This window comes from Pongo pygmaeus, chromosome 10, assembly GCF_028885625.2.
Source record: "Pongo pygmaeus isolate AG05252 chromosome 10, NHGRI_mPonPyg2-v2.0_pri, whole genome shotgun sequence".
Classification (NCBI taxonomy): Eukaryota; Metazoa; Chordata; class Mammalia; order Primates; family Hominidae; genus Pongo; species Pongo pygmaeus.
Genome location: NC_072383.2, coordinates 105,462,379 through 105,475,129, shown reverse-complemented (window position 1 = coordinate 105,475,129; position 12,751 = coordinate 105,462,379).

Genomic DNA, 12,751 nt, shown 5'->3' with positions numbered 1-12,751 from the left:
GTGGGCTGAAGAAAGCTTCTGCAGCAGGGAGAGGAGGGAAGTTATAATAAGAATTGAATACCTACTTTTATAAGGACTTCAGCATGATACTTATAAATTATGAGAGAGGAATCATTACTATTTTCTACCTGCATCCGGTATAGATGTTAGGACTAGGGAGAGGACTAATGATAAGCTTCCATTTCACCTTGGACCAAAGCACCCAAAATGGTGGCAGAGCCCACACAGCATAATTTATGCCTTATCAATGGTAAAAAGTTAAATGGGGATTGGTGAAGATGGACAAGGTGGAGCTTTAAAAAGATAGAATAGAGCAGCCCAAAGCTGAACAGTAGGGTCTTTATTGTCATCTGCAATAGCCAGGTTGAAAGAACATGTACATTTACCATGAGAAGGGAGATTTACCAAGTTGACATTTTCAACGTGACCCCAGAATGCAATATGGTTTGACTAGGATTTATGTGAATTACAGTAAGAGAGCCTCTCAACTTGGCCTGCTTTTGGAAACAATGGCCCACCCCATGGTTTAGGTAATGCTGTATGCATTCTGAGGGGCGTGGTCCATCATTTACAGATGAAGAAAAGCCTGAGGATATCTAACATCTTAAGTCTTCTGCAACCAGTGTAGATGGAATTCTAACTTGAAACACTAATTTCAGTTTGCAAATGCAAATGAGTTCTAAGAGAGGGAGAAACTGTTTTAGGGGACCATTTGAAATCTGTCCTTCATATTCACATTGAATGTAAGGGAAATAGCCACCAATCCTCAGAGTGTGAAGGAGCCAACATTTATCTCTTCCTAGATCTAAAACTGCCAAATTAAAATTTGTATCAGTGACTACTTGACCCACTTTCCTTTCTTGCTTTCAGGGCACATCCTTACATGAGCCTAATCACTTATTTGCCAAGAGAATAATTAACGTTTTAGAGTCACTGTGCTAGTTAATAGTGTAAGCCAAAAATAAAATTCTTAGCCCCCTAACCATCTGAACAAACCCCTCCTCAGCCAAGGGCATTCCAAAGTTAACCTGAAAAACTAGTTCAGGCCAGGATGGGAAGTGGATGTCGGACATGCCTCACAGCTGACCAGCATTAACATCAACACCGAGATTTTCAGACTGACAGAAGAGACTCTTTAATAAGAAACATTTACAATCTATTCCCTCTGAAGCCTGCTACCTAGAGGCTTTATCTACATACTACAACCTGGGTCTTCACAACTCCTTATCATAAGCCAGACATTCCTTTCTGTTGATTCCAGGTCTTTAGACAATAATCGATTGCCAATCAGAAAATCTTTGAATCTGCCTATGACCTAGAAGTCCTCTCACCCCCATCCCTGCTTTCAGTTGTCCCGTCTTTGTGGCTGAAACAATGTACATCTTACATGTATTGATTGATGTCTTATGTCTCCCTGAAATGTATAAAACCAAGTTGTAGCCCAACCACTTTGGGCACATGTTCTCAGGATCTCCTGAGGGCTGTGTCATGGGCCATTGGTCACTCATTTGGCTCAGAATAAATCTCTTCAAATAATTTACAGAGTTTGGCTCTTTCACTTACAATAATTTGGCACCTAACATCAGGCCTCAGAGAAGACTCAGAGCCCTGAAGGAGTTGGCTGAACTTGGAGCTAAGGTACCAGCAGGGGCCCATTGAAAGTTCTCCCCAACTTTGAGCATTTCCTCCAGTGGAATTGTTAAGTCCTTCTGAGCACTGGACCTCCCATTTGGCTGATGGTCCTTGATGTAGTCTGAGGTTTTTCTTTTTCCCCCTAGAAAGTTATTTGGGATCCCTTTCTAGTTCGGAGGTGCATTCTAAAGGTGTTCTCGATTGCCTTTTTCTAAAGACAAGGAGAAGGACCCCTTTTTGGACACCTCATTTGGTTTCCTGTTTGGAGGTGCATTCTAAGAAGTCTTCTCCATTGCTTTTTCTTCCAAAATTAAGCTCAATTGGTTTGTCTGTGCATTTGTGTGAGGAACTGAACTGTTATTTTCATAGATAAATGAGACTGAGGTCCTCAGCTCTGAAGAAAAAGGGCATTTTGTTCCTCCCAGCTGAAAGGTGCTCCTGGGTGACTGGGGATGAAGTGAAAGTGTCTGGGGGTTGACTTCCCGAGACATGCAATGGCCCTACAGGGAACCCCCAAGAAAATTAGTTTAGAAAGGTTCTTCCAGGAAACACATATAAGAGCTGATCACTTGGCATTTTGAGCCCTCTTGGAGGTAATAGAATTCCAGAGAGAGAAACAGACATCTAAGAGGGCAGAAACAATTCAGTGGTGAAACACTGTAGAGTCCTGCTCATAGTCAGCACACATTGAGCCACCACACACACACAAAAAGAAACCCAAATGTCTTTCAAGTTTATGTGATATAAGTAAAATATTTAATAAATAAGCTGGCTTTCAAATTATTGGCAAAGTAATATTAGAAATGTCTTAAGAATTTTCAGCATTTTTTGTATTTATTGATCAAGCAGTTCCATACTTATCCCTGCCAAATACCATAAGATGTCAACATATGGCATGAGGTTTATAAAACTATAAACCCAACCCAAAACAGAATGATCTTTGCTTGTGTAATTTTTTTTATTTTTTGAGATGGAGTCTTGCACTGTCGCCCAGGCTGGAGTGCAGTGGTGTGATCTCGGCTCACTGCAGCCTCCACCTCCCAGGTTCAATTGATTCACCTGCCTCAGCCTCCCGAGAAGCTGAGATTACAGGCTCCTGTCACCATGCCCAGCTAATTTTTTGTATTTTTAGTAGAGATGGGGTTTCACTATGTAGGCCATGCTGGTCTCAAATGCCTGACCTTGTGATCCACTCACCTCAGCCTCCCAAAGTGCTGGGATTACAGGCATAAGCCACCGCACCCAGCCATGTAATATATATATTTTTTGAGATGGAGTCTCACTCAGTCACCCAGGCTGGAGTGCAGTGGCATGATCTTGGGTCACTGCAAGCTCTGCCTCCCAGGTTCATGCCATTCTCCTGCCTCAGCCTCCCGAGTAGCTGGGACTACAGGCACCCACCACCACGCCCAGCTAATTTTTTGTATTTTTGGTAGAGACAGGGTTTCACCATATTAGTCAGGATGGTCTCAATCTCCTGATCTTGTGTTCTGCCTGCCTCGGCCTCCCAAAGTGCTGGGATTACAGTAATTTTTTATAAAGATACTTATATTGTTGGTTTAATGAAAACAGCTAAATCCTGAGTTATTGGTAAAATACCAATATAGTTAGCCTTAAGTTTCTTACTCAGGTAAACACTTGAAATTCATAGATTATAAACATGGTTAACAGGGAAATAACTTTAAATGATGAATATCGGTTTTCATAAATAATCTAGGTAAACTATTAAAAATAAACAAGTAAATGTAATGGAATAAATGCTTGTAAACAAATGTCATATAATTTCCAATCTAAAGTTATATCAAATAATAGATATCCACTAAACATCTGGGTAATTTTCAATTTAAGATTCTAGGAAAACATTTCTTCTAAAAATGTGTTCCTATTAAAAGGTAAATAATTTTTGTCTAGTTTATATGTTAAAGGATATATGTAAAACAAGGTAAAAGGAACCAGGAAATAAGAGACATAAAGAAAGTTACAGATATAAAGAGGTATTTTTGGTAAGAAAGGTTAAAAGAGGCCGAGGCCGGCGGATCGCGAGGTCAGGAGATCGAGACCACGGTGAAACCCTGTCTCTACTAAAAATACAAAAAATTAGCCGGGTGCGGTGGCGGGCGCCTGTAGTCCCAGCTACTCAGGAGGCTGAGGCAGGAGAATGGCGTGAACCCGGGAAGCGGAGCTTGCAGTGAGCCGAGATTGAGCCACTGCACTCCAGCCTGGGCGACAGAGCGAGACTCCGTCTCAAAAAAAAAAAAAAAAAAAAAAAAGAAAGGTTAAAAGAAAAATGACTTTGTATGAGAGAGGATCTTGTATGGTAAATTTTTATCTTAAAATAAAATGACTGGTTGTTTAAGAAATAGGGATATTTAGGACAAGCCAGAAAGTCCAAGCATGTCATGAATGGTCTGGATAAGTTGTAATGAGGTTAGTAAAAAAGGGATTTATTTTTTTAAAAGTTATATAATTAAGTTGGCTGTAATTGAAAGGAAATTATAATAATCTTTCTAGGAATTGAACTTTGATATTAAAAATATAGGAATTGAACTTTCATATTAAAAATACGCTAATACAAACGAAATAATTGGTTAAACAAGCTTTTATAAAAACTATTGACTTTTAAAGCAAGAAGTTTTTAATGTTTAAATTCTATAATCTGTTTCTCTTTGAAATTCTTCAGATATCTTAGAAGTGCAACTTCTGCTGTACCCTGCTGCTTCAGGTCTTTCTTCCTTTTGAGAAGCCTGGTATGGTAAATCTCTTCTTCAATTTTTGTTGGCTCCTGCAATTTTTTCGTAAAGGGAGAGAATTTTTGAAAACAAGCAGATAAGAAAATAGAGGATTTGCTTTTGTTTATATGTCTGTTATGTCTATATGTTTGAATATGTAATGTGGAAGTGAAATTTCACTACCAAATTATATGAAAGAGCTCTAATCAATTGACTTAAAGAAAACCAAGTGTTTATCAGACTAATAGAAACTAGCTCAGATGCCTTTTAATTCACATGACTTTAGTAACATTTGGTAAGATTAATTTGGTAAATTTACTCATAAAATTCTCTTCAGTAATTTAAAAATTTAAAACCATGTTATGTTAAAGTAAGCAATCCTTATTTTTTCACTGGGAATTTGGGTTACTAAGAGTTAAAATTATAGGAGAGTAAAATGTGTTACTCTTCACCAAAACCTTTTTTGGGGAAGTTTATAAAAACACAAGGATGTGGTGTTGGCTAAGGAAAATGTAATTTTTAACTGGGTGTGGTGGCAGGTGCCTGTAACCCCAGCTGCTTGGGAGGCTGAGGCAGGAGAATTGCCTGAACCCAGGAGGCAGAGGTTGCAGTGAGCCGAGATCACGTAACAGAGTGAGACTCCATCTCAAAAAAAAAAAAAAAAGGAAATGTAATTTTTTTTCCAATTTTGAGGCTATTTGGGGGACACTTTAAAATAAAGAAGAAGTATATAAATAAAACTAAATGGATAGAGAGAAAAATAAAAGGCTGGTAAGGAAAAACCTTTGACTCCTTGGTGGTCGTGTGGTCACCCGTGGTATGGAGCTGCAGCTGGGCTGCATTTAGTTACTAAGGGTAAAAGTTACCAGTGGAATTTAGAGATGGATGGTACTCATACTCCCAGGAAGTTACTTCACTGAGTGCATAAGGAAATGCAAACTAATAAGAATAAAAACAAAATATCCAATCCCTTGGTTATTGCTATCTGTAATAGTTAAAACGAAATTAAAAGGCCAAGCATGGTGGCTCACACCTGTAATCCCAGCATTTGGGAGGCCAAAGCAGGTGGATCACCTGAGGTCAGGAGTTTGAGACCAGCCTGGCCAAGATGGTGAAAGCCTGTCTCTACTGAAAATACAAAAATTAGCCAGGCATGGTGGCAGGTGCCTGTAATCCCAGCTACTCTGGAGGCTGAGGCGGAAGAATTGCTTGAACCAGGGAGGCGGAGGTTACAGTGAGCTGAGATTGTGCCATTGCCCTTCAGCCTGGAAGACAAGAGCAAAGCTCTGTCTCAAAAAAAAAAAGAAAAAGAAAAAAAGAATAGAAAAATTAAAGGAGAAGTCTGGGTTGAACCTTGCTGCTAGACCAAGGTCTGATTTAAGTCAGTCTGAGCTTATGCCACCATCCTCAAAACTGCCCCCCTAACGGCAAACTTATGCAGGGACAACAGAAAGTGCCTCTGTGACTTGTGGTTACCAAGAAGATAGTCAATATGGGGTAAGGCAAAACCAAGTAACTATTAAAACCAGAGCATATAACATAAAGGAATTGTTCCATTATTAATTGGTATCATCAGCTTCCTGAAAAACCTTGTAAGAGCAACTAATTTAAGGGCAGCATCTTTAATTTTAAATGCCACATAATGAAAGAGCAAGTTTGAGTTGATACAGGGCTCACAGCCCACTGTTAAACACTCACTAATGAGTATATGTTATCCAGTTGCACAGGAGGTTATTCCTGAGGGTATATCCAGCCTGGTGAACCAGATAAAAGCCACTGTAAGGCTGATTACCCTGATAAGGGGACTGCCCAACTCTCCCTATTAAATGCTAAGTGGGACACCCCAGACAAAACAGCTGATAATGCTTCTTATGCGAGCCATGTGAGACTGGCTTTATGATGACCAGGATATTCTCCCACTTAATATGCCTATTACCCACGTCGTGGTAAATGCTGTGGTTAAGAGGATCCCTTCTACATGGGCACTCTGGGTGACATTACTCTTGCAGAATCGAACAACTGTTTGAGGAGCCTTATCAAATTTGCTATCCTTCATGGGTCTTACAGATGCTCATAAAACATTAGGACATGTAACCAAAAATAAATGGGGAAGGCAAAAGGAAGTCAAAGGACTCATCCCAGAAGGGTGGAAATCTTTAGATGGTTATTAAGAAATGAAATAAAATGAAAATCGATGAGGTTAAAACAAAGGTCTTTACAACACTGTCAAAAGTTGGTTGGGTGGACCAAAGGGAGCCCCTGCTGGCCCCGCAACATTAAAAGGCCCCATACTAGTGTTCTACATTTCATACATTTCCTTAGGAGAAATCTAAGGAAAATTAAAAGGCAAAGGTTATAATAAGAAAGCTGACATTGCCTAGGGCAATGTTGAGGCAAATTAAGATAAAGATTGATAAAAGGCTGAGTCCCTTGGCCCAGCTCCCTGTTGGGAACCCAAATCCTTTTTCACCAGAAAAGGCAAAGTGGTCTGGAGGGTAGAGAAGTTCCTGGGATCAGAACATAAAAGTGTAAAGGTTGACAGGATTATGAAATTTGAGATGTTTAAACAACTACCTTATGTCAGGTAGTTGTGAGTCCTTTACCTAAATGTCTTATGAAAATGGGTATTGTGTGTGACTGGGGGATGTTTCCCCTATCTAGTACTGCAAAACTGAAGGCATGTAAATCTGTCCTTTGAGAAATGTTAACTGGACATGCTAAATGAGAACTAGTAAGATTCCCAGAATACAGGGTAGAAGCTGGAGTGCTGGTCAGGGCAAATCTTCCACTTGATAGCTCTTTGTGGCATGTTTATTGAGGCTTATGGCAAAAGCCGGTAAGCATTTCCCAATGACAACTACTGGGACTTTGGACTAGAGAGTTCCCACTTGAGAGGCATTGCTGCCTTGCTATGGGATGTTAACTGAAACTAACCCTATGCTAATTGAAATAATGGTGCCCAAAAGAGTTCCATGATAAAATAAAAAGTATTTATATAGGTTCTTGCTACCTGGGGATGCACGGAGGAGATAGTTAGGAACAGGGAGCCTCTTTTTTCCTTAGGACTGACTGACTAGGTGAGGAGCTACTAGATTCTGCAGTGCCTGATGAACATCTCTCGTCTGACAAGAGCTGCTGGGGTTGTAAATGGCACTTCCAAAATGAACAAATGACATCTTGTTTGGAAGACTGCTGCTCTGATTAGATAACAGTCAAGCATATCTTTTGAGTTATTTATAGTTTAGAGCAATCAGGTAAAGTATGTTTTTGAGAGCATATTTTCCTTTCTGAGTTCTCCAAAATTCAGAAACTGTTCATGAGTATTTTGACTTTATGACAATATAGTTATTTGCAAAAATTCAGTAAAAAGCCTTATCTTTTAAAACAGGACAATTGGAGACACTGGTTATTTTACCAAGGTTTTTACTAGAATAACACATTTTTAGGTAAAGTTCCAGAAAGCCAACTTGAAAAGAGCCTCTATGACCAGTCAATTTTTGCTGGACTTTATGTGAATAATCAGGCCAAATATAATAAGCCTGAAACTTATTTTGCACACAAATTGGTCTTACTATAGGTTCTCTTTAGCAGAAGAGGAGGGCTAGAGAAAGAAAGAAATTGTTTCAAAGGAAAACTATAACATCTGTTACTAGATTCCAGCCCTGACTTTTGTTTTGAGTGCAGATTGACTCATGAATTATTTCTGGGCTGCAAAAATCCTCTAAAGAGTACCAGGTTATAATTTGCTTCATGTTTTTAGTTGGTGCCCTGATGGAATATGTTCCTTTTTCTGTTCTGACACACACATTATTTTTTGATTGTCAAATTATTAATGTTATCTCTTATAGTTTTACTTCTTCTGGGAAAACCGGAATCATGATACTCTGAAAACTGAGATGATTTGACAAATCCTACGAATCTCCCTCATTTGGAATCCTCCTGGTTCCAATCTGTTTTTCACTGTAAATACCCTGCTATTAAAACTATATAAGCACCCTCCCTCTAGGCCCAGGGACTATCGTGGAAGAGGTGGGCACATTAGATTGTAAGGCCCAGTTTTGAGGGACAGCATTATTTCAGATCCTCCCAATTAAGGAAGAGTACACAGACACCTAAATAGTTGGTAAAATAAGAGACTTTGCCTCCTGGGTTATTACATGTGTGGCACCTTTTTTATCCATCCCAGCCATAAAGAATTTCCTGCTTCCCATAGAATTAAAATAAAATTACTGAGAGAATATAAAAATACCTCATGACAAAGCCTCTTCAGTATAATACTCCCAGTTATGAGACTTATGTCGATAGATGTATTTTTTTTAAAAAATTGATTGGCCACCTTAGGACAAATCACGAAAAGACCACAAAAAGCATGGCAGCACAACAAAAGTCTCTAAATTTCTTAGCTTAAAAGGTTTTAATAATGATTGTTTTTTATAGTTCATTGCAATTCATCTGTAACTAAAACCAAGATCACAGTAGCTCAATACATAGAGGTTAAAGGTAGATAAGTCAATTTTGTAACCTCACCTCTGGCTTTTCATTTGTTGGCTTTTATATTACCTTAAAAATTTTAAGGGTTAGTGAATGCCTGTTCACATTCATTCCCATCTGGCCTAAAACATTTAAATTGGCTGTAAGTCTTTTGGCTCTTAAGTCCCTTGACCATAGGGGTCCCACCAAGGGACAGGATGGACCCAGGGCAGCCAGCCATGCCACCTCAGCAGTTGTTATGGGACAAAATAAAAGTTTGGTGGCCATTGATGTTGCCTCTGGAAAATCTTAGCTAGAAGAGGGAGAATGTAAACCAAAAACAAAATTCTAAGCCCCCTAACCATATGAACAGACCCCTCCTCTTGGCCAAGCCCATTCCAAAGTTAACCTGAAAAACTAGTTCAGGCCATGATGGGAAGTGGATGGCCAGACGTGCCTCACAGCTGACCAGCATTAACATCAACACAGAGATCTTAAGACTGACAGAACTGACTCTCTAAGTCTGATAAACATTTACAGGCCAGTAGCAGTGGCTCATGCCTGTAATCCCAGCATTTTGGAAGGCCAAGGTAGGCGGATCATGAGATCAGGAGTTCGAGACCAGCCTGGCCAACATGGTGAAACCGCTCTCTACTAAAAATAGAAAAATCAGCAGGGCATGGTGGCGGGCACCATTCTGAGGCAGGAGAATCGCTTGAATCCAGAAGGTGGAGGTTGCAGTGAGCCCGGATCGTGCCACTGCACTCCAGCCTGGGTGACAATGCAAGACTGTCTCAAAAAAAAAAAAAAAAAAAAGAAAAGGAAAAAAAAGAAACATTTACAATCTGTTCCCTCTGAAGCCTGCTACCTGGAAGCTTCATCTACATGATAAAACCTTAGTCTCCACAACTCTTATCATAACCCAGACATTCCTTTCTATTGATTCCAGGTCTTTAGATAATAATCAATTGCCAGTCAGAAAATCTTTGAATCTGCCTATGACCTGGAAGTCCTCTCACCCCATAATCCTCCCCACTTCTAGTTGTCCCACCTTTGCAGACGAACCAATGTACATCTTACATGTGTTGATTGACATCTTAGCTCTCCCTGAAATGTATAAAACCAAGTTGTAGCTCAGCCACCTTGGGCACATGTTTTCAAGACCTCCTGAGGGCTGTGTCATGGGCCATTGGTCGCTCACATTCAGCTCAGAATAAATCTCTTCAAATATTTTACAGAGTATGACTCCTTTTGTTGATAGTAGTCCCAAAATGTACCACTAGTCCCATTGCTGGTTGCTTCTGAGAAGGGCAGATTATAGGAGTGACAAAATTTGAACAAGAATGTATCTGTCCGTGCCTCCAACTCCGTTGGCTTAGTTGGTCTCTGGTGGGTTGTCTTAACCATGCCCCTTCTTCTCCTCTCAAGATTTATGAAAGCTTGAGTAGATGAAACCTGAGTTTCAATGTGACACGACTGGACAATATGGTGTGGTGACTCATAGTCCAGGTGCTATAACTAAATAGATTTTAATCAGGACTCTTCTACTTTGATCAAGTACCTTAACTTGACTGGGCCTTTTTTCCCCAAAAAAATGTAGACTAATAATCCCCATCTGCTAAAATTGTGTTTATTGAGTAACATAATGTTCATTTGCAGAGTGAGTACTCAATACATGGTAGCTGATAGCTGTTTGTATTGTGATAGACAATTGAAGTACATCTCCCTTTAGGCTTTTTAGCCTGAAAATTGATTGGATTGGCTGAGGTTGTTAGAGCCTCATGGAGGTGGAAGAACATGAAAGTCTTTGATCAAATTGTTGCTCCATGTAGCAGAATCTAAATTTTGCACACTATACCCAAATGTATAAAACATACAGCACTCTTTATTTTCTGTAACTTGTCTTGATGCTCCCATTCCTGCTGATAGCAGGGACAAATCGTAAATTTGCCAATTATTAAGCATAACTCAATAACCTTCCACTATAAGGAGTTGGATTTTTTTGTTTGTTTTTTGTTTTGAGACAGAGTCTCACTCTATCGCCCAGGCTGGAGTGCAGTGGTGTGATCTCGGCTCACTGCAATCTCCGCCTCCTGGGCTCAAGTAATTCTTCTGCCTCAGCCCCCTGAGTAGCTTGGATTACAGGCACTCACCACCACGACCAGCTAATTTTTGTGTTTTTAGTAGAGACAGCGTTTCGCCATGTTGGCCAGGCTGGTCTCAAACTCCTGACCTCAGGCAATCTGCCCACCTCAGCCTCCCAAAGTGCTGGGATTACAGGCATGAGCCACCCCACCTGACCATAAGGAGTCTTTTTAGGGTCAACTTAGCCTCTTCATAAATATTCCCATTACTCGTCAAACTTTCAATTAATTCATTTACTTATTTAAGTCAATATGGACCCCCAGATTTCTGTTTCATTCAATGGGTTATAATTCATTACTGTCATTATTTTGATGCTCAAGTTGCCCCAGATTTGGCTAGTGAGAGCCTTATTCAAGTTGACTTCTGTGTCCTTTTGACATATCCCCATAATTCTAAGCAGTTTCTAACTTTCTGACACCAGGCATTCCGGTTTTGTTTTGCGTTTTCCCTGCCCCAGCCTTGAATCATCCATTTCATCAAGGAAAGTCCTGAGGAAAAGTCCTTTTAGTGGAGAATGGTATCTAGAAACCAAGGTTTGATGCTGCATAGGCACATTGCTATAAATTATATACACACACACCCCCCCCCATATTTCTACATGTCTGTATGTTGACAACCATGAATTCACACCAGAATCTCTAATTTCAAATTAATAACACAGGGTTCATTTTTGCTTTCTCCCTTTCCATATTTGTCTGCCCCTTCTCTGACAGACACCTGGTTCCCATTATCTTTAATGTAAAGTGTTAACTTATTTGATTAATCCCACTCTGTGTAATCAATCTCATCACTACTGCAGCTCCTTCTTCCACATGGGTACCCTCCTTGGGCTTTGGTACCACAGGAGGAGGAAGTCCTGCACTGACTTCCTCTTCATTCCATTGGGCTCTGAAATTCCATACCACCCTCGCCCCACATGGACATCCTCCTCCAACTCTGTCTTTCTACCCTGCCATGGAAGCCTACCTTGCCAGTTCTTTTTAATGGCCTTGGATTGAATTGCCCACAAAGAGAAGAAAAGGGGAAACAATAGAGAGAAGGGGAAGAGGAAGAAGAGGGAACATATTTTTTTAAGCTATGAAAATATTTTAAATAATTTTTTAGGCCAGGCGCAGTGGTTCACACCTGTAATCCCAGCACTTTGGGAGGCCAAGGCGGGTGGATCACAAGGTCAAGAGATGGAGACCATCCTGGCCGACATGGTGAAACCCCGTCTCTACTAAAAATACAAAAATTAGCTGGGCGTGGTGGTGCCCTGCTGAGGCACTAGAATCACTTGAACCCAGGAGGTGGAGGTTGCAGTGAGCCAAGATCGCACCACTGCACTCCAGCCTGGGCGGCAAAGTGAGACTGTCTCAAAAAAAAAAAAAAAAAATCAAGTATCGGCTTGGCACAATAGCTTGTGCCTGTAATCCCAGCACTTTGGGAGGCCAAGGTGGGAGGATCGCTTAAGGCCAGGAGTTTGAGACCAGCCTTGATGGTCACTTTTTGTAGAGACCATCTCTTAAAAAAAAATTCTAAAAATTAGCCAGGCATGGTAGCGCATACCTGTAGTCCCAGCCACTCAGGACTGAGACTGGAGAATCACTTGAGCCCAGGAGTTAAAGGATGCGGTGGGCTATGATTGTGCCACTGTACTCCAGCCTGGGCAACAGAGTGAGACCCTGTCTCAAAAAAATCAAGTATCAAATACATATTCTATTCACAATTATAATTACTTATTAAAGCAACATTTATCTTTGTTTACAAAAACAATATCAAGTGAGAAAACCTAA